At 45.2% G+C, this 21,897-nt stretch overlaps 1 protein-coding gene across 5 annotated transcripts in view; it reads right to left on the bottom strand.

Annotated features, from left to right (window-relative positions):
• The window catches only part of ARHGAP12 (Rho GTPase activating protein 12), a 97,176-nt gene extending 79,423 nt beyond the window's left edge, over positions 1–17,753 (bottom strand). For all 5 annotated transcript variants that reach the window (XM_038755550.1, XM_038755552.1, XM_038755551.1 and 2 more), the window contains exons 1-3: positions 17,666–17,753; positions 2,113–2,176; positions 670–751 (exon numbers count right to left, since the gene is read on the bottom strand). The gene's annotated coding sequence lies outside the window, so the exon portion shown is untranslated. The remainder of the gene's footprint in view (positions 1–669; positions 752–2,112; positions 2,177–17,665) is intronic.
• Positions 17,754–21,897: the final 4,144 nt, after the last annotated feature.

Below are 21,897 nucleotides of genomic sequence, written 5' to 3'. Positions count from 1 at the left end.
TTGAAAGATCCCAAGTACACTCTGTTCTATAACCTATCTGGCGATTAGATTCATGATGATCTCCGCATTAAGGAAAACTTGTATCATGGTACATGTGCCCTGAGCCACATTGTGTCCATTCACACAACCATGTCTTACAAAAGCAAATCATGTTTTACTCAGATGTGGATTGTAGGAAGAGATTTTCCTAACAGAGTTCTATCAAACCTGTATAGTGAAACAGGGTACTTTCCACCTTGTAAACACTGGATTGATTACGAGTTCAGCCTTTAGACTACTCTGGCCTACAGCTCAGGAACAAATGTCAGTTTCAGGGCTTTACAGCCCCTGAGGTACAAGTACAAAAATGCAGGCAGGCCTACTGATCTAGCCTACTCCACGATGCTGAGTTTGGAAAGTCCCTAAAAGAGTAAATTAGTTCCAGACCCAACGGTGGGATTAGAGTGTTCTGAAATAAATAGGAGCCTGGAGCCTCTTGTTTTCCAGAGCATTTTGGGATAGGACTGATTTGAGCCTGAACAACATGGACACTAACGTGGACAAATTTTAGGATGCTACTCCAACCATGTACACCAGAGCCTGGCCTAAACTCAATGAGCATTTCAGGGAAAAAAAAAAAGTTTAAATCCATTTGGCTGACTCAAGACCCCAGTGTTTTTAATTACTCACGTGGCAGGTCTAACAATTACATGAAGAGTAGCCCTTTTATCTGACACGTCCCTTTATTTCTGATTCCGGGGTGGCCCAGGAGCTGCAAGTAAACATTTAAATGTTTATTTACATGAACTTTCATTTTGGTTTCACCTCCAGCACACATGAAGCCAAAACAACGTGTCATGTAAATTTGCACTTAGTATCCCTTCCTCTCTTCCTGGTTACTCGGAGGGACAAAGGTAGCATCAGAAGAGAGACTGTCAAATCCTAGCCCAAACCTGACAGGGTCTGGCTCTGGTCCCAGCCAAGCCAGCCCTTCCTTGGCCTGACAACCAATCAAGAGTATTTTTGAGTGACTATTCACCCTTCCCACAAGGAGCTTCCAATCAAGTATGGTAATAGCCATAAAATAATTTATCAATAAAAGCAAGATGTGTCAGAGAATGTACAATGATTCATACAGAGGGAAGCAACATGGCCCTGAGGAAAGAGCATGGGGCCTGGAAACCAGGGGACCTGGGTTCTAATGGGGCTCTGCCACTTGCCTGCTGTGAGAAACTTAGACAAGTTACAACTTCTCTGTGCTTTGGTTTCCTCATCTGCAAAATGGGAACTATCTCTTCTCCCTCTTTAAGACTCTGAGTCCACGTGGGACTTGGTCCAACCGGATAATCTTGTATCTACCCCACTGTTTAGTACAGTGACTAGCACATAAGTGTTTAACAAACACCGCAAAAGTGTAACAGGAAGCAGTGAGTTCAAAAGTGTTAAGGTGCTGCAAAAGTGCTAAAATAAAAGGAGTCGACATGGGGAAGGGCTCCAGCAATAGGTGGGGTTTCATAATAGTAATAATGGCATTTGTTAAGCACTTACTACGTGCAAAGCACTGTTCTAAGCGCTGGGGAGGATTCAAGGTGATCAGGTTGTCCCACATGGGGCTCACAGTCTTAATCCCCATTTTACAGATGAGGTAACTGAGGCAAAGAGAAGTGAAGTGACTTGCCCAAGATCAGAGAGCAGACAAGCGGTGGAACCGGGTTTAGAAACCAGGTCCTTCTGATTCCCAGGCCTGTGCTCTATTCATTAGGTCAAACTGCTTCTCGGGTGTTTTGGAAGGCAGTGAACACCACTTCCTTCACTTCCTTAAAGAGCTAAACACGCTGTGATAGCCCGCTCCTTCCCTTTGGTGAATTATCTTCCTCCATGCTCAATTTAGATCATGACTCCTACAGTGGGAATGTATGCGGAGTAACACCTAGCCCACTTCTGGCAGAGAATAAATGTCAATAAAGTTATCGATAAAATTTTGGAAACATCCTTTTATTCGTGTTTTTCTTTCAACTTTCATTGTCAACAAAGTCTGAAAAATGAAGTAGGATTAAAACTATAATTTTCATTTAATGGTCTTCTCTTTTAAAAGGAATCGCAAGTGTAGAAAACTCATTTTTCAACACCTACCTTAGAAGGAGAAAAAACAAAAACTCTACACCAATGAAGAATAGTCAGACCAGAAAACTCAGACCTACAGGAGGAAAAAATAAGTTAATTAGAATCAGGCAGGATCATTGAAAAAAGGCTAACATTGCTCATCTTTCTGAGAATCGAATATACGCCTGTTTCCACCAGTTATATACAAAATTATAAAGTTTTCTGGTGCAAGTTTGCATACTTATCTTGCCTCAGCTTGCCCTACAAACACATCAAAGAGCCATTCAGGAACAGATTTCCTGTTTCATCACTCTCACCCACCCCATCACCTTACTACCTTACTGACTTGAACTCACTTTTCTCTACATTGTTTTTTTCAGACAGAAAGATTACTGCATTTGTTTCCTTGTAATGCCCTCCTTTGCATTAGATGACAATCAGAACCATTAAAACAATACAGATACTTACCCATCCGTCTTTCATATGAAAAAAAAAAGTGACACCGTTGACAATGAATTGTGGCTGAAAAAGCTGAAGGAGAGCTGACAGGCCCAACCACACAATGTCTCAAGTATCTGTCTTTGCAGCAGCTGGTACTGTTTTCCTTTTTGCCTGACGCACAATTCTCTCCTGATACAAACCCACACACTGCTAAATTGCAAAGTTAACAGTACTGTTAATGGAATAGCCATTCTTGTGTGAAGATATGGAAACAAGAATAAAAATAACCTACAGAAAATGGTCTCGTTCTTTCCACTACCCCAGATTTTTTCACCCAAGGCTTTACTCTTCAGAGGATATTAAGAACTTACACAATACCCCTTGGATGGAATGACTTGTAGGCTCAGAAGAAAGAAACAGTTCTCTTAAGGTTAAGTTACGCCTTAAAAGAACTTCATTGACACAAATTTAGCATTCCCTAACAGAGAATCAAGACCCAATATCATGAAAGGCAAGATTGGAATTCAGAACTACTGATCCTGTGTTCTTATTCAAGTTTTCTAAAGTTACAAGAAAGGAATGCATAAGTGATTATGTTTTTTTAAGGGTGCCGTCGTTCTTTAAGGACAGCAACACAGCTTGGACTTTAGAAAAATATGTTTGGCCTCTTCCTTCCACCAAGAGATAACATTTACACATTCGGCCAAATGGATAGTGTGCCTAAACAACCCAGAATAAAATCTACTTTCTGTGACCACAGATTTTCTTTATGTTTAGCCAATCTTCTAGTGCCAGGCTCACAATAAACTTGTTTTCATTGTCAATGGGATAAAAATGGTGAACTCATATCTCCTGACCCCTTCTTAGGGTCAGAAATCTTTCACCATGCTCAACTCCAGTTCAGAAAGGGATTCTTCGGCCACATCTTTTTAACACAAGGATGGGCTCTGGAGGAGAGGGGATGACTGGGGAAAGGAAGGGAGGTTCCATTCCAGTGTCACCTAGGTTAAAATGGGTGGGGGCCCTTAGTTATAATATAGGGTTGGGGACAAAAAATTTGCCATACTCACTAATAGAAAAAGACAAGCTTTAAACCTCTCTAAATAGTAAGATTGATCTTTGCAGATCAGAGAAGTCACAAAACTATACTGGGGAAGATTTCGGTGAGCACAAAATGCCAAAGGAAAAATTTAGGTGAGAGTATGCCAGGTGGTAAGAAAAGAGGGCGGGGTGGGGGGGGAGAATGACACTAATTGGGAACCTCATTTAAACCATCTGTTTCCCTTTCCAGCTCCTACTCTCAGCCATTAATGCACTTTTTCCCACAAAATATATCCTGTATTACCAGGGTCACAGAGAGAATTCAGGGATCTATTTCACTGTGCTTAAATCTAGTTTCCTATTCCATCTTCCTGAGATACAATCAAAGTGCAGTTTCTATTCTGCCAATAAACCTGACCTAACCCCTCTTTCTACTTCCTCCTCTTCCTCCTCTATGCCACCTTCTAGAGACGGCCCCCAGATTCCAAAGGTCAGATGAAGAACCTGCCTCCTCCAAACATACGTCAAGCAACCTCCCTCTCCAAGTCAACCACAATTAGGCCTATAGAAAAGTGGGGAGGAAAAAAAAAAGTTGAATGCTTTTAAATGAATGGTATACATTGTGCTTGTCATTTTAGAGCAGTGGTTGTGACTTGTAATTGCCTGGTGCCCAAGATGCGACCAAAAAATGTCGATCTAGTTTGTGGCAAGACTTGAATTTCCAGGGCACGGGAAAGATTTCAGCTTTTTCCTCTCCCCTTGAGAGCTTCCCTCACCCATAACTCCACCTGGAATTGATGAGAAGTAGGAAGGTTTTGGTTTTGGTGACATCTGAGAAGGCCCACAGAGGCTCAAGGCAAGGAGTAACAGTCTTGCACACCTATCTTTCCTATTTGGGGTCCCCACTCTGGCCCCCCCTCGTGCTGTCTCATCGCTGACGCTACCTCTGGAGCAGTGCCAGCACTGACCCTATTGAAGCAATCAGCAGACTTTGGCATAAAGTTAACAATGCAAAAAGAAGTGTTAATTTAGTAAACTGCCTGTTGCATGATTTTGTTTTCATAGAAGACACTATTCTGGACACTATTCAAAACATTCAAAAAGCCTTTTAGGAACATATATTCCCAAAATAACAAAATTAACACAGATCTTCACCTCATTCCTCTAACACCACCTTACTCACTGTGCCCGATCTTGTCTATCTCACCACCCGACGACTGGCCTATATTCTCCTTCTGGCCAGGAACTTCCTCCCCTTTCATATAAGACAGACCACCATTCTCCCCACCTTCAAAACCTGAAACATTATTAATAAAGTCATAGCTCCTCCAAGAGCCATTTCTTCACCCACTCCCTCTCCCTTCTGCGTTGCTTGCCCACTTTAACCGCTAAAACACCTAATATTCTCCCCACCCTCAGTCTGAGAGCACTAAATGAACATATCCATAATTTTTTTTTCCCCCATGTCTTTCTCCCCCCTCTAGGCTATGAGCTTCTTATGGGCAGGGGACGAGTCTACTAACTTGACTGCATTGTACTCTCCCACACACTTAGTACAGTGTTCTGTGTACAGTATGCACTCAAAAAATATCATTAATTGATCTGTCTCTGTGTTTCTTCTGAAATTTGAACTGTGGGGTTAGGTGGCTATCCCATGTAATTTGGAGAAATGGGACAAATTCCTGGTCCTACTTAGTTGGCTTAGACTTCCTGCTCAAGGCAATCTTGAACAAGGTATCCGCCAAACTAGCACACTTCCCCTCTTCAAAGCCCTACTGAAAGCTCACCTTCTCCAGGAGGCCTTCCCAGACTGAGCCCCCCTTTTCCTCTGCTTCCCCCCATCGCCCCGACTCCCTCCCTCTGCTCTACCCTTCTCTCCACAGCACTTGTGTATATAAGTGCATGTTTATTATTCTATGTATTTTATTAATGATGTGCATAATTCTATTTATTTATATTGATGCTATTGATGCCTGTCTACTTGTTTTGCTGTCTGTCTCCCCCTTCTAGACTGTGAGCCTATTGTTGGGTAAGGATTGTCTCTATATGTTGCCACCTTGTACTTTTCAAGCGCTTAGTACAGTGCTCTGCACACAGTAAGTGCTCAATAAATGACGGACTGAATGAATGAATCTCTAAAGGAGGCCAGATTCAAGCAACATGTTTCAATATGGGAAGAATATCTCAATTAGCTGGCTATAGGCTGGAATTTTTTTAAAAAAATGGTACTTGTTAAGCTCTTACTAAGCACTTACAGTTAAGCACTGTACTAGGCGCCGGGGTAAATACAAGACAGTCAGGTTGGACACGGTCCATGTCCCACATGGGGCTCGCAGTCTTAATCCCCATTTTACAGATGAGGCAACAGGCTCAGAAAAGTAAAGTGACTTGCCCAAGATCACACAGCAGATAAGTGACAGAACTGGAATTAGAACCCAGGTCCTTCCGACTCCCAGGACCATGCGCTTTCCACTACGCCACGCTGCTTCTCAACTTCCCCTAACATGTCTTATGACCATACTTTAAATGTGTTGATTTACTATCCCACTATTTTAGTTCAGGTTTAACGGTGGTCTTGAGAAGACTCACCTATCCAGAACTCTTGGGGCGGTTCTTTAACAGTCCAGCCGATAAGCCTAAATTCATTTCCACTTGGATTACTGCTCACCAGGTATTATGATTATTATTACGCTATTTATTAAGCACCTAATATATGCTAAGCACTGAGGAAGATTATCAGTTTGCATGCAGTCATGTGTCCCAAGAGCTTAGCCCTATTTTACACATAAGCAAGCTGATGCACAGAAAAATGACTTACCCAAGGTCATATATTAAGCAGGCCAGTGGCAAAGCTTGGGTTACAACCCAGGTCTCCTGATTCCCAATCCTACGGTTTGTCTACAGTAAAGCCTAGGACTTTTGGGGGGATTTTCCCACCATCAGTAGAACACAGCTCTGGTGCTGTTTCTAGAGGAGTGGTGTGGAGTAGCACTGAGCCATCCAAACTTTCTCATCCACTCCTCCTGGGACCAGTAAGCACAAGTTGCAATACAGCTGAATGCAATCACTGTCTTAGAACCGAACATCCCTGATCACCCACCTCAGCAGTAGACACTGCTGGGCTTCGTGCTTGGCACATAGTAAGCACTTAATACCATTTTTATTATTATATTTTTTATTACACCGGCCACTCAGTTGCTAAAGAGGCAGCAGTCACATACAGTAACAGCCAATGCACCTGAAACGTCTATTTAGAAATGCACTTCTGACGTCAAATGGGGAAAGGGACCCAACCTGGTTCCACCAGGCTATGACTTGAGGGCCTTCAGCCTGCGGTAGCGTTGTGGATGATATTGCTGGTTACTTATCGGTCTTATCAACCACATTCACACACATATTGATAAAAATCTTTCCCTCTTGCTGCATCTCAAACCCCAAACACAGATAAATATATTCACAAATATAGTGCCCCGCCGACAGGGGCAAAACGTACAACAGACTCATATCTGATTTCAGCCACAATTTCCCAGTTTAAGGAAAAATTACTTTCCCTTATTACTCCTCAGCCTGGACTCTAGAAAGAGTGGCTTAAAATAACTTGTTTCCTTTTGGAGTTTGGGGTCACAGGAGAGTTCAGAGAAACCAGAGTACTACTTAGGTTTCTAGAATGGGATTCTGAACTCCCCCTTGACCCCCTCCAAGGTCAGAAAATGGACCTGCACTCCCAGCCTCAACCTCTGCCCTGAGCTCTCCACGAGGAATGGGTTATTTTTTCCTACCCCTGACTCACAGCTGCAAGGGAAGGAGGAGCTACCTAGCCCTTGTTTCTGACCTGTCCCTTTTCCCTTTCTGCTGCACTGACCTTTCTCTCTCTCGACCCCACCCTTTGGCTCTACACAGGACCTAAGAGTCCCCTGCCTTTGCTGCAGTTTATCTATAGGCTGGCCTAGCTCAAAGTTCAGGCTGCAAGAAAAGGGAATTCCCAAGCCAAGGGTGTAGCTCAGAGGGGGATTCTTCTGACTTCACTCAGCATCAGAAATGTAACTCAAGCCTCCCCAGACCAAATAAACTTGATTAACTGAAAGAAGTTCAGTCCCAATCTTTTCAGAGATGGATGTATGGAAACCTTGCATCTAGTAACTGCCAATACTATGGTGACTAATGAGGATACCCAGTTCCATCAATAAGAATAAGGATATGGAAGTTAGATCCACACATGGAACCTATTCAAATTTTAACAAATGGCCAAGGGAAACGTCAGGACAGAAAGTAAACCTGAGAAAGCCCAGTGCAGTAGGAAAAGCATGGAAAAGGGGAGAGAACTGGGGAAAAGCACCACCCAATACTGATAGAGATGTAGCGTGACCTAGTGGAAAAAGCACAGACTTGGGAGTCAGAGGACCTGGGTTCTAATCCTGGCTCTGCCACTCGTCTGCTGTGTGACCGTGGGCAAGTCATTTAACTTCTCTGTGCCTCAGTTTCCTCAACTGTAAAAATGGTGACTGACCTGGTCTCATGTCTGCATAGAATGCGAGCCCCATATGGGACAGGGATTGTGTTCAAACTGATTAATCTGCATCTGCCCCAGTGTTTAGAACAACGCTTGACAAAGTGAGCGTTGTTCTTTCATTTACATAGATACGTTTATATCTAGATATAGATATACTATAACATATAATATAATATAGATATATTTTAAATTTCTAATCTCATTTTTAGAATTGTCCAAAAGAACTCCCTTCTTTCAAAATAACTTTATAATTGTAAAAGCAGTTTAGGCAAAATAAGACTCAAATTTAAATTACCTAACCCAAAATATCCTCCAAAAACATAACTTTTTACTTTTCTCTTTTTGAATTACCCTTGCCGGGGATCTTTTTAATCCCACCAGAATCTGTAGGGTGAAATTCTAAAACCAACATCGCTAAACATATACATTTGTTTAGCAAATATCCCTTTGCCATGCATTACAAGCCTGTCCCAAAGTCAATTTTGATAGGCAGAGCTGCAGAATTTGACCTAAGCTTCTTGGCAGAATGACAGTAAAGTGCCAAAGAACCAACTGGGCAACTAGTTTTAAACACGCAAGAGTCTGCACCCTTCCTTCCTTCAGACAGCAGCCCTCATGTATGTAGATACACATGCTCAAACTTTGACCACTCTAGATGTAAATATTTTTATGTTTGTCTTCCCCATTAGAGCGTAAATTCCCCAGGGCTGGAAACACGTCACTTCTTTATTCTGCACTTCCCAAGGTCCTAGTACAGTGAACCTCATCAATGCTCAATAAATGCTCCCATTACTACTAAGGCTAACTGAGTCCTTCCTGCCAAAGAGCATTAGAATCAAATGAGGTTAAACTGCACGCAGACTGTTTTGAGTCACTAGGTGCGGGGTACGGTGACCTTTTTGCCATCTGCTGTCTGCATCTAAGATGGAGCTAACAGCCTCCAACTGTTATTAGTGACAGTGAGAAGGAAAACATTCCTCCGAGAAGACTGTCCACAGTGCTTCTGGCAAACCTCATTCTATCCCTGGTTGCCTCCCTTTCCCTTTCTTAGAACTGCTTCCCGGCAGCTAGGAGACACCTAATTTTACTTGATTCCCTGCTTTATATGTCCTTTAAGCATCCTAATAGCCTTTCATTACCACTGGAATCCTTTCTACTTTCATCACCACATTCCCTCTAGTTACAATTGATTCCCTCAAATTTGACCTTGCTCAAAGATTTTAAGATTTTTCACCTTTACAGTTATTCTGCAAACTGGTTGGGAGAAAGGGGAGGACAGGGAGGACAGCCGATCGCCTCGAGTCTTCTCTTGCTGGAATTTACCTTGCCCTGCTCTTGAGACAGTTGGGATTGGACCCTCTCCCAAGCTGGCCTTTTATTTAGAGCTTCAGTGTTACAGCAACCCTTGGGGCTCAACTCCAAAAGCTTGGAAGGAGTAAGGAGCGACAGCTGGGGAGCAGGGGTGAAGAGAGAGGACATGAATAATGGAGAAGGCTGGTGTTGCCTTGAAGCCAGGTAAGGCATTTCTGTTTGAGGCAGAGGGAGACAGTCAGCCACTGGAGCTACATGAGGAGTGGAGAGGGGTGTCTTTAGGGGGCATTTCAGGAAGATGAGGTGGGCAACTGGGTGAAGGTGAGAGGAGGAGGCTGGAGAATTAGTGATGAGCAGAGGGCCCTTCCAACTCACAGTTCACATTCTCTAAGTAGTTGGTCCTGAAAGAGCCAAGTAGTTGGAGCCCAGCTACACTACCGGCTTCCTGGGCATTCCCTCCACTACAATCCCGTACCTTCATTTCCCCCTCGCCCCCTATTTCTTTAGGGGAACGTCCAAACCCAGGCACCCCTTCATCCAGTCAGGTTTATTTTCCAGGCTTTGTCCACTCTGGCTTCTCTGAATTCTGTTTCTCCCCCACCCTCTGCTAACCTCCCATGACCCCAGCTCCAGGACCACTGTCTCACTTGTGCCTCCACCGTAGTGACATCGTATCGCTGGGTTCCTCAGCCACTGCAGACATCCCAACTTCATACACTTTTCCAATCTCCATGACTGGTATCAGACCTTTTCACAATGGCGGAGTCTCAAGACTCCTCTGCATTTGAGGATCTGTCACTGTTTATGGCTCTACTACTGCCTGACAGACATCTGGACAGCTCTTCACAAAAGTGTATCTAAATGCCAGATTGGTCAGTCTGTTGTTCTTGCTTCTATTTTTCGAATATTCCCCAGCTAAACCACACTATGTGAAGTGATTCTCCAGCATGTGTTAACCATATTCCTTCTTCCCTTTCGGCACACTCCCAAGTCTCTTCAAACTCTTCTTTCAAAGTATTTTGGACATCCTCCCCAAACGTCTACTCTATAGGACTACACTGCAGAAAACTTCACTTCAATGCTGAGACTGGCTAGCTTCCAAGAACTCATTGTTGGTGATGCTATTTTCTAAGTTAGTATGGAGTACAGTATGTCTCTCAAGGGACACTTATGAAACCGTTCAAGAAGCTGAATAATACATCTATGGCAAGTCCAAGTCTCATTCACAAAGAAAGTGAGAATCTACCACCTCTCTGTAAACAATACTATGAGTCTATAAAACACTTTGGGTTGATGCTTTTGGTGCCATGTTACCACCATTCTCCTGTAGAGACTGGCATTCTGACAGTCAGCACATCAATGTGCCATTTTCAACTAAGGTAAAATAATTTAGTGACATTTTTCACTTCAGGATTGCCAAAGGGAAAAAAATATCTCGCTATGTGTAGTGTAGGCCTCGTGCAGGCTGGTACATGACCTGTCTTCTTCAAGATTATAGTCATTTCATGGCACTGTGCTTACCTTGAAAAACAGTCCATAATCTCTTTATATTTTCCTGTGGGTGTCTTTCAAGAGCACAGTAATCAACAACAGCAGTTCTTAGATGGTTGCTTCCAAAACACACGATTATGTCATAGGCTATTGAAAAAAGGTTTCTGGAAGGCTGCACATGCAGTCTAAAAACTGCTTCCAGGCCCCTGGCTGTTCCGTCCAACAGGGTTACATTAAACAGATTCAATACAACCGGACCAATTACCTAACCCATTTCACTCATGGGACATTAGGTTGGATGCAGCGCTGATAACTCCAACACTTAAAATCAACGGTTCCAAAACAAGATACAGAATAACAACCAAAAGAATGTTGCATTTACGTTTGCTGACAAATCCTTAAAATTTCCCTGATTCCTGGTTAAAAAAAAAGATACATTCTAATCCTGCAGAAACTAAAATAAGTTTTTATTGTTAAGATATCAGGTTCACTTAATTCCTGTCTTGAAGGCCGAAAAAAATCACAATTTCTTCCACAAGAAAACTTAGGATGAATTTTCAAACTCCCCCATCCTCACCTTTTCCACTTCATACTTTTTTAACACTAGATGCCCTACCCTTTTGGTACAGGAGATTTTAAAATGGATCACTTTTAAAATGGATCACTCAGGCCCAGCTACTACAATGGGAGTTCACCACACCCCATTCTCAAACATCATTAAAGTACCCTACACAAAGCAATGGCAACACAGATTTTCCAGTATGGGTATTATTAGAAGATAAAATAGGTTCCTGCTTTGGAGCATAATTATTTGTAGGAAACTGATCACCCAAGATCTAATACCCTTAAGTATTTTTAAAACTTTTCAAGTTGACTTTAGTTTTTCAAAATATCTTCAAACTTTCAACCAAAATGTCATTGAGTAATACACTAATTTTCTATTAAAAAAAAACCCAATATCAAAATTGAAAATACAAAAACACTCAGCCTAGTGAAATATGAAACAAGTAACTCTCAACTGTCTTTCACCTGCCTTAAGTTTTCCTTTCACTACTGAAGGAAGGCACCTTGATTTCACATCAAATTGAAACTACCGCACTAATGCAAACGTAAATTTTTAAATTTTTATGCGACAGAACCGAATTCCAACACTTTAACACAAACTGCGTGCACATACAGCATTGTAGGCTTTCAGAACGTGTCTACTCTGACAAATAGTTTTCAGTAATTCCCATTTTCTCTCCTCAGAATTACACAAGGCCATTCAAGTCAGACTAGGCCTAGGACTTCAGTAAAGAAAGCAGCAACAAAACAAAACCGCCATCCGTTTTCATCAAGTGGATTTTCGACTAAACTGCCAAATGAAAATCAATCAAGCAGAGTAACTTGAAATTGCCTGCGCAAGCCAAATTGCAACAGACTGACTTTCGACTTCTCTTTCGTAGCCACGGAAATCTATATGATACAGTTAACTATAAAGCCGGCGTGCGATCTTAAGCCACTTTAATGGGTTTTTGCGATCTTTGTCCCCGCTAAGCGCTGTCTTTCAACAGCACACCTTAGAAACTTGGTTAAAGGTACAATTTATGGATTTCTACCCGGCAGGACTGCAGCGGCATAATCTGCGACACGAACATCACCTGGGCCTGACTTCCTTCGGTTTTTCTTGGGCATCCTTCTCCCCTCCGAGGTTCTCCCAAGCGCTTACACATCTCCTGAAAGGCATCCCCTTGGAGAAGGGAAGGCGGCAGGAGAGAAGACCCCCAAGCAGAGCCAGGAGGGCAAATTTCTGCTCAGGGGCACTTCCCTGCATTGCTGTCCACCCCCAACATTCATTCATTCATTAAATTGTATTTATTGAGCACTTACTGTGTGCAGAGCACTGTAGTAAGCGCTTGGGAAGTACAAGTCGGCAGCACACAGAGATGGTCCCTACCCAACAACGGGCTCACAGTCTAGAAACAGACGTGACCTCGGTCCCTTCAAAGGCCCCAAATACGCAAATGGGACAGAGTCCAGTGCTCTGCATTCATTCATTCATTTAATCGTATTTATTCATTCATTCATTCAATCGTATTGAGTGCTTACTGTGTGCAAAGCACTGTACTAGGCGCTTGGGAAGTACAAGTTGGCAACATATAGAGACGGTCCCTACCCAACAGCGGGCTCACAGTCTAGAAGGGGGAGACAGACAACAAAACAGAACATATTAACAGAATAAAATAGAATAAACATGTACAAGTAAAAGAGTAATAAACATGTACAAACATATATATATATATCATTCAGTCGTATTTATTGAGTGCTTACCGTGTGCAGAGCACTGTACTAGGTGCTTGGGAAGTACAAGTCGGCAACACAGAGAGATAACAACAACCCAACAACGGGCTCACAGTCTAGAAGGGGGAGACAGACAGCACATAATAATAATAATAATAATGGCATTTATTAAGTGCTTACTATGTGCAAAGCACTGTTCTAAGTAGCATGGCTCAGTGGAAAGAGCACGGGCTTTGGAGTCAGTGGTCAGGGGTTCAAATCCCGGCTCCACCAATTGTCAGTCGTGTGACTTTGGGCAAGTCACTTCACTTCTCTGTGCCTTAGTTACCTCATCTGTAAAATGGGGATTGACTGTGAGCCCCTCGTGGGACACTCTCATCACCTTGTAACCTCCCCAGAGCTTAGAACAGTGCTTTGCACGTAGTAAGCACTTAATAAATGCCATCATTATTATTATTATTATTACAAGGTGATCAGGTTGTCCCATGGGGGGCTCACAGTCTTAATCCCCATTTTACAGATGAGGTAACCAAGGCACAGAGAAGTTAAGTGACTTGCCCAAAGCCACAAGTCACAAAACATGTGGACAGGTGTCAAGTCATCAAAGCTAAATGCACATCATTAACAAAAAAAATAGAATAGTAAATATGTACATGTAAAATAAATACGATTGAATGAATGAATTCTGGGCTCTGAAGGAGAGCTGCGTGGGAGATGTGTGTGCACACAAACACCACACACAACACCTACACACTCCAACACACACACACACACACACACACACACACACACACACACACATGCCCGCGCTTCCCGTAGGCAGGGGAAGGCATATCAGGGAAGATGTGGCAGTGGAAAGAGCCCGGGCTTTGGAGTCAGATGTCATGGGTTCGAATTCCAGCCCTGCTACATGTCTGCTGTGTGACCTTGGGCAAGTCACTTCACTTCTCGGAGCCTCAGTTACTTCATCTGTAAAATGGAGATGATGACTGTGAGCCCCACGAACCTGATCACGTTGTATCCCCCCCAGCACTTAGAACAGTGCTTTGCACATAGTAAGCGCTTAACAAATGCCAAAGCAGCGTGGCTCAGTGGAAAGAGCCCGGGCTTTGGAGTCAGAGGTCATGGGTTCAAATCTCGGCCCCGCCGCTTGTCAGCTGTGTGACTTTGGGCAAGTCACTTAACTTCTCTGGGCCACAGTTACCTCATCTGGAAAATGAGGATTAAGTCTATGAGCCCGGTGTGGGACCACCTTGAAATTCAGTGTATCCTGTTAACTGGATCGTCTTGCCTTCGTTTGAATCGCTGATACCCACCCCATTAACTGAAACGGATTTCTCAGTTGCCACTCCAGATCTTCTAGACTGTGAGCCCACTCTTCTAGACTGTGAGCCCACTGTTGGGTAAGGACTGTCTCTATATGTTGCCAACTTGTACTTCCCAAGCGCTTAGTACCGTGCTCTGCACACAGTAAGCGCTCAATAAATACGATCAATTGATTGATTGATCTGTTGTTAATATGTTTGGTTTTGTTCTCTGTCTCCCCCTTTTAGACTGTGAGCCCACTGCTGGGTAGGGACTGTCTCTATATGTTGCCAACTTGTAGTTCCCAAGCGCATAGTACTTAGTGCGCTCAATAAATACGATTGATGATGATGATGATGATGATAGTAAGCACTTAACAAATGCCATTATTACATTATTACATTACTTCACTTCTCTGAGCCTCAGTTCCCTCATCTGGAAAACGGGGCTGAAGACTGTGAGCCCCCCGTGGGCCAACCTGATCACCTTGTATTCCCCCCAGCGCTTAACAAATGCCATTATTACATTATTACATTCCATTACTTCACTTCTCTGAGCCTCAGTTCCCTCATCTGGAAAACGGGGATGAAGACTATGAGCCCCCCGTGGGCCAACCTGAGCACCTTGTATTCCCCCCAGCGCTTAGAACAGTGCTCTGCACATAGAAAGCGCTTAACAAATGCCATTATTACATTACTTCACTTCTCTAAGCCTCAGTTCCCTCATCTGGAAAACGGGGATGAAGACTGTGAGCCCCCCGTGGGCCAACCTGATCACCTTGTATTCCCCCCAGCGCTTAACAAATGCCATTATTCCATTATTCCATTCCATTCCTTCACTTCTCTGAGCCTCAGTTCCCTCATCTGGAAAATGGGGATGAAGACTGTGAGCGCCCCGTGGGCCAACCTGATCCCCTCGTATTCCCCCCAGCGCTTAGAACAGTGCTGTGCACATAGTAAGCGCTTAAATGCCATTATTACATTACTTCACTTCTCTGAGCCTCAGTTCCCTCATCTGGAAAACGGGGGTGAAGACTGTGAGCCCCCCGTGGGCCAACCTGAGCACCTTGTATTCCCCCCCAGCGCTTAGAACAGTGCTCTGCACATAGTAAGCGCTTAACAAATGCCATTATTACATTACTTCACTTCTCTGAGCCTCAGTTCCCTCATCTGGAAAACGGGGATCAATCAATCAATCAATCGTATTTATTGAGCGCTTACTATGTGCAGAGCACTGTACTAAGCGCTTGGGAAGTACAAATTGGCAACATATAGAGACAGTCCCTACTCATCTGGAAAACGGGGGTGAAGACTGTGAGCCCCCCGTGGGCCAACCTGAGCACCTTGTATTCCCCCCCAGCGCTTAGAACAGTGCTCTGCACATAGTAAGCGCTTAACAAATGCCATTATTACATTACTTCACTTCTCTGAGCCTCAGTTCCCTCATCTGGAAAACGGGGATCAATCAATCAATCAATCGTATTTATTGAGCGCTTACTATGTGCAGAGCACTGTACTAAGCGCTTGGGAAGTACAAATTGGCAACATATAGAGACAGTCCCTACTCAACAGTGGGCTCACAGTCTAAAAGGGGGAGACAGAGAACAAAACCAAACATACTAACAAAATAAAATAAATAGGATAGATATGTACAAGTAAAATAGAGTAATAAATATGTACAAATATATATACATATATACAGGTGCTGTGGGGAAGGGAAAGATGGGGGGGATGGAGAGGGGGACGAGGGGGAGAGGAAGGAAGGGATGAAGACTGTGAGCCCCCCGGGGGACAACGTGATCATCTTGTATTCCCCCCAGCGCTTAACAAATGCCATTATTACATTCCATTACTTCACTTCTCTGAGCCTCAGTTCCCTCACCTGGAAAACGGGGATGAAGACTGTGAGCGCCCCGTGGGCCAACCTGAGCACCTTGTATTCCCCCCCCCCAGCGCTTAGAACAGTGCTCTGCACATAGTAAGCGCTTAACAAATGCCATTATTACATTATTACATTATATTACTTCACTTCTCTGACTTTCTAGACTGTGAGCCCACTGTTGGGTAGGGACTGTTTCTATATGCTGCCAACTTGTACTTCCCAAGCGCTTAGTACAGTGCTCTGCACACAGTAAGCGCTCAATAAATACGATTCATTGATTCTCTGGGCCTCAGTTCCCTCGTCTGGAAAACAGGGATGAAGACTGTGAGCCCCCCCGTGGGCCAACCTGATCACCTTGTATTCCCCCCCAGCACTTAGAACAGTGCTCTGCACATAGTAAACGCTTAACAAATGCCATTACTATATTATTACATTACTTCACTTCTCTAAGCCTCAGTTACCTCATCTGGAAAACGGGGGTGAAGACTATGAGCCCCCCGTGGGCCAACCTGAGCACCTTGTATTCCCCCCCAGCGCTTAGAACAGTGCTCTGCACATAGTAAGCGCTTAACAAATGCCATTATTACATTACTTCACTTCTCTAAGCCTCAGTTCCCTCACCTGGAAAACGGGGATGAAGACTGTGAGCCCCCCGTGGGCCAACCTGTTCACCTTGTATTCCCCCCAGCGCTTAACAAATGCCATTATTCCATTCCATTCCTTCACTTCTCTGAGCCTCAGTTCCCTCATCTGGAAAATGGGGATGAAGACTGTGAGGGCCCCGTGGGCCAAGCTGAGCACCTTGTATTCCCCCCAGCGCTTAGAACAGTGCTCTGCACATAGTAAGCGCTTAACAAATGCCATTATTATTATCATTATTATTATTATTATGGGGGGGAGGGGTGGCCCACCACCACAAGTAAGCACACCCTCCGTCCCTCACGGGAGCGGGCGGGGCGGGCGGCGGCCCAGGGAGTCAGGACACCCCCAACTTCACGTCAGCCCACTGGCTCCCTCCGTCGTACTGACTGACTGGGCGCTTACCGTGCGCAGGGCACTGTACTGAGCGCTTGGGCTCCGCGGCGGGGGCCCCTCCACAACGACGGGCTCGGTGAGGGGCCTTGCCCTGGACTCCCGCCCCCCCCGCGCGCGCCCCTCACAGTGGAACATTCCACTATCTCCCCCCCCCCCCCCCCCACACACACACCCGTCGCCCCCTCCCAGCCCCTCTCCATGGTACGGACCGGACCCCCCCCCCCCCACCAAGCGCGCACGCGCGCGACCCCCTCTGGTGCGCGCGCCTCCTCGTCGCCCCCTCCTTACCGAGGGGCCCCCGGCTCGTGCGCGCGAGGCACCGCCGCGGCGCCCCCAGCCCGCAGGCGCGGCTCCGCTCTGCCTCGGAGGGGAGGGAGGGTGAGGTGCTCCGGCACGTCGAGTACGCGCTGACGCGGGCGCGCGCGCCCGCGCACGCGCGCCCGGGGTCACGTGACGGGGGGACGCGCCCCCCTCTGGCGGGAGGAGCGGGCCTGAGGGGACGGAAAGAGGCCGATAACAACAGAGGAAAGAACACCGTCATCATCATTATAATCAATCGATTAATCAATCAATCGTATTTATTGAGCGCTTATTGTGTGCACAGCACTGTACTAAGCGCTTGGGAAGTCCAAGTTAAGTTGGCCACATAGACAGTCCCTACCCGACAGTGGGCTCACAGTCTAAAAGGGGGAGACAATCAATCAATCAAATTTATTGAGCGCTTACTATGTGCAGAGCACTGTACTAAGCGCTTGGGAAGTCCAAGTTGGCCACATAGAGAGACAGTCCCTACCCGACAGTGGGCTCACAGTGTAAAAGGGGGAGACAATCAATCAATCAATCAATCATATTTATTGAGCGCTTACTATGTGCAGAGCACTGTACTAAGCGCTTGGGAAGTCCAAGTTGGCCACATAGAGAGACAGTCCCTACCCGACAGTGGGCTCACAGTGTAAAAGGGGGAGACAATCAATCAATCAATCAATCAATCAATCATATTTATTGAGCGCTTACTGTGTGCGGAGCACTGCACTAAGCGCTTGGGAAGTCCAAGTTGGCCACACAGAGAGACAGTCCCTACCCGACAGTGGGCTCACAGTCTCAAAGGGGGAGACAATCAATCAATCATATTTATTGAGCGCTTACTATGTGCAGAGCACTGTACTAAGCGCTTGGGAAGTACAAATTGGCCACTTAGAGAGACAGTCCCTACCCGACAGTGGGCTCACAGTGTAAAAGGGGGAGACAATCAATCAATCAATCAATCATATTTATTGAGCGCTTACTGTGTGCGGAGCACTGCACTAAGCGCTTGGGAACTCCAAGTTGGCCACATAGACAGACAGTCTCTACCCGACAGTGGGCTCACAGTCTCAAAGGGGGAGACAATCAATCAATCATATTTATTGAGCGCTTACTATGTGCAGAGCACTGTACTAAGTGCTTGGGAAGTACAAATTGGCCACTTAGAGAGACAGTCCCTACCCGACAGTGGGCTCACAGTGTAAAAGGGGGAGACAATCAATCAATCAATCAATCAATCATATTTATTGAGTGCTTACTGTGTGCGGAGCACTGCACTAAGCGCTTGGGAAGTCCAAGTTGGCCACATAGAGAGACAGTCCCTACCCGACAGTGGGCTCACAGTGTAAAAGGGGGAGACAATCAATCAATCAATCAATCATATTTATTGAGCGCTTACTGTGTGCGGAGCACTGCACTAAGCGCTTGGGAAGTCCAAGTTGGCCACATAGAGAGACAGTCCCTACCCGACAGCGGGCTCACAGTCTCAAAGGGGGAGACAATCAATCAATCAATCATATTTATTGAGCGCTTACTATGTGCAGAGCACTGTACTAAGCGCTTGGGAAGTACAAATTGGCCACATAGAGAGACAGTCCCTACCCGACAGTGGGCTCACAGTGTAAAAGGGGGAGACAATCAATCAATCAATCAATCAATCATATTTATTGAGCGCTTACTATGTGCAGAACACTGTACTAAGCGCTTGGGAAGTCCAAGTTGGCCACATAGACAGTCCCTACCCGACAGTGGGCTCACAGTCTCAAAGGGGGAGACAATCAATCAATCAATCAATCGATCATATTTATTGAGCCATTACTATGTGCACAGCACTGTACTAAGCGCTTGGGAAGTACAAATTGGCAACATAGAGAGACAGTCCCTACCCGACAGTGGGCTCACAGTCTCAAAGGGGGAGACAATCAATCAATCAATCAATCGTATTTATTGAGCGCTTACTATGTGCAGAGCACTGTGCTAAGCGCTTGGGAAGTACAAATTGGCAACATAGAGAGACAGTCCCTACCCAACAGTGGGCTCACGGTCTAAAAGGGGGAGACAGAGGAAAAAAAACCAAACATACTAACAAAATAAATAGAATAGATATGTACAAGTAAAATAAATAAATAGAGTAATAAATATGTACAAACACATGATGATGAGGGCATTTGTTAAGCGCTTACTATGTGCAAAGCACTGTTCTAAGCGCTGGGGGAGGTTACAAGGTGATCAAGTTGTCCCACAGGGGGCCTCACAGTTTTAATCCCCATTTCACAGATGAGGTAACGGAGGCACAGAGTAGTGAAGTGACTTGCCCAAAGTCACACAGCTGACAGTTGGCAGAGCCGGGATTTGAACCCATGATCTCTGACTCCAGAGCCTGGGCTCTTTCCACTGAGCCACGCGTATACATATATACAGGTGCTGTGGGGAAGGGAAGGAGGTAAGATGGGGGGGATGGAGAGGGGGGCGAGGGGGAGAGGAAGGAAGGGGCTCAGCCTGGGAAGGCCTCCTGGAGAGTAATAAATATGTACAAACATATATACAGGTGCTGTGGGGAAGGGAAGGAGGAAAGATATTTATTGAGCGCTTACTGCGTGCAGAGCACTCGACTAAGCGCTTGGGAGAGCGCAATGGAACAGTGTCTACCGGACAGATGCCCTGCCCACGGCGAGCTTACAGTCTAGGTCTCCAGAAGCAGGGGGAAGGCCAGTTTTTAGGCGGTGCCCCCCCACACCACGTGGTAATAATAATGATGATGATGGTATTTGTTAAGGCCTACTACTCATTCATTCAATCATCTGCAGAGCACTGGGCTAAGCACTTGGGAAAGACAAGTCGGCAACCTAGACGGTCCCTGCCCAATCAATCAATCAATCGTATTTACTGAGCGCTTACTGTGTGCGGAGCACTGGACTAAGCTCTTGGGAAGTAGAAGCTGGCAACATCGAGAGACAGTCCCTACCCAACAGTGGGCTCATAGTCTAGAAGGGGGAGACAGAGAATCAATCAATCGTATTTATTGAGCGATAACTGGCTCACATTCATTCAATCATCATCATCATCATCATCAATCGTATTTATTGAGCACTTACTATGTGCAGAGCACTAGACTGAGCACCTTGGAAGGACAAGTCGGCAACATAGACGGTCCCTGCCCAATAATGGGCTCACATTCTTTCATTCATTCATTCATTCAATCGTATTTATTGAGCGCTTACTGTGGGCAGAGCGCTGGACTAAGCGCTTGGGAAGGACAAGTCGGCAACATAGACGGTCCCTGCCCAATCAATCAATCAATCGTATTTATTGAGCGCTTACTGTGTGCAGAGCACTGGACTAAGCGCTTGGGAAGTACAAGCTGGCAACATCGAGAGACAGTCCCTACCCAACAGTGGGCTCACAGTCTAGAAGGAGGAGACAGAGAATCAATCAATCGTATTTATTGAGCGATAACGGGCTCACATTCATTCAATCATATTTATTGAGCGCTTACTATGGGCAGAGCACTAGACTGAGCGCCTTGGAAGGACAAGGCGGCAACATAGACGGTCCCTGCCCAATAATGGGCTCACATTCATTCATTCATTCATTCAATCGTATTTATTGAGCGCTTAGTGTGCAGAGCACTGGATTAAGCGCTCGGGAAGGACAAGTCGGCAACATAGATGGTCCCTGCCCAATCAATCAATCATCAATTGTATTTATTGAGTGCTTACTGTGTGCAGAGCACTGGACTAAGCGCTTGGGAAGTACAAGCTGGCAACATCTAGAGACAGTCCCTACCCAACAGTGGGCTCACAGTCTAGAAGGGGGAGACAGAGAATCAATCAATCGTATTTATTGAGCGATAACAGGCTCACATTCATTCAATCATATTTATTGAGCGCTTACTATGGGCAGAGCACTAGACTGAGCGCCTTGGAAGGACAAGTCGGCAACATAGACGGTCCCTGCCCAATAATGGGCTCACATTCTTTCATTCATTCATTCATTCATTCAATCGTATTTATTGAGCGCTTACTGTGGGCAGAACGCTGGACTAAGCGCTTGGGAAGGACAAGTCGGCAACATAGATGGTCCCTACCCAATAATGGGCTCACATTCATTCATTCATTCATTCAATCGTATTTATTGAGCTCTTACTGTGGGCAGAGTACTGGACTAAGTGCTTAGGAAGGACAAGTCGGCAACATAGATGGTCCCTTCCCAATAAT

Source organism: Tachyglossus aculeatus, chromosome 13, assembly GCF_015852505.1.
Source record: "Tachyglossus aculeatus isolate mTacAcu1 chromosome 13, mTacAcu1.pri, whole genome shotgun sequence".
Taxonomy (NCBI): Eukaryota; Metazoa; Chordata; class Mammalia; order Monotremata; family Tachyglossidae; genus Tachyglossus; species Tachyglossus aculeatus.
This window is presented reverse-complemented; position numbering and strand designations above follow the sequence as displayed.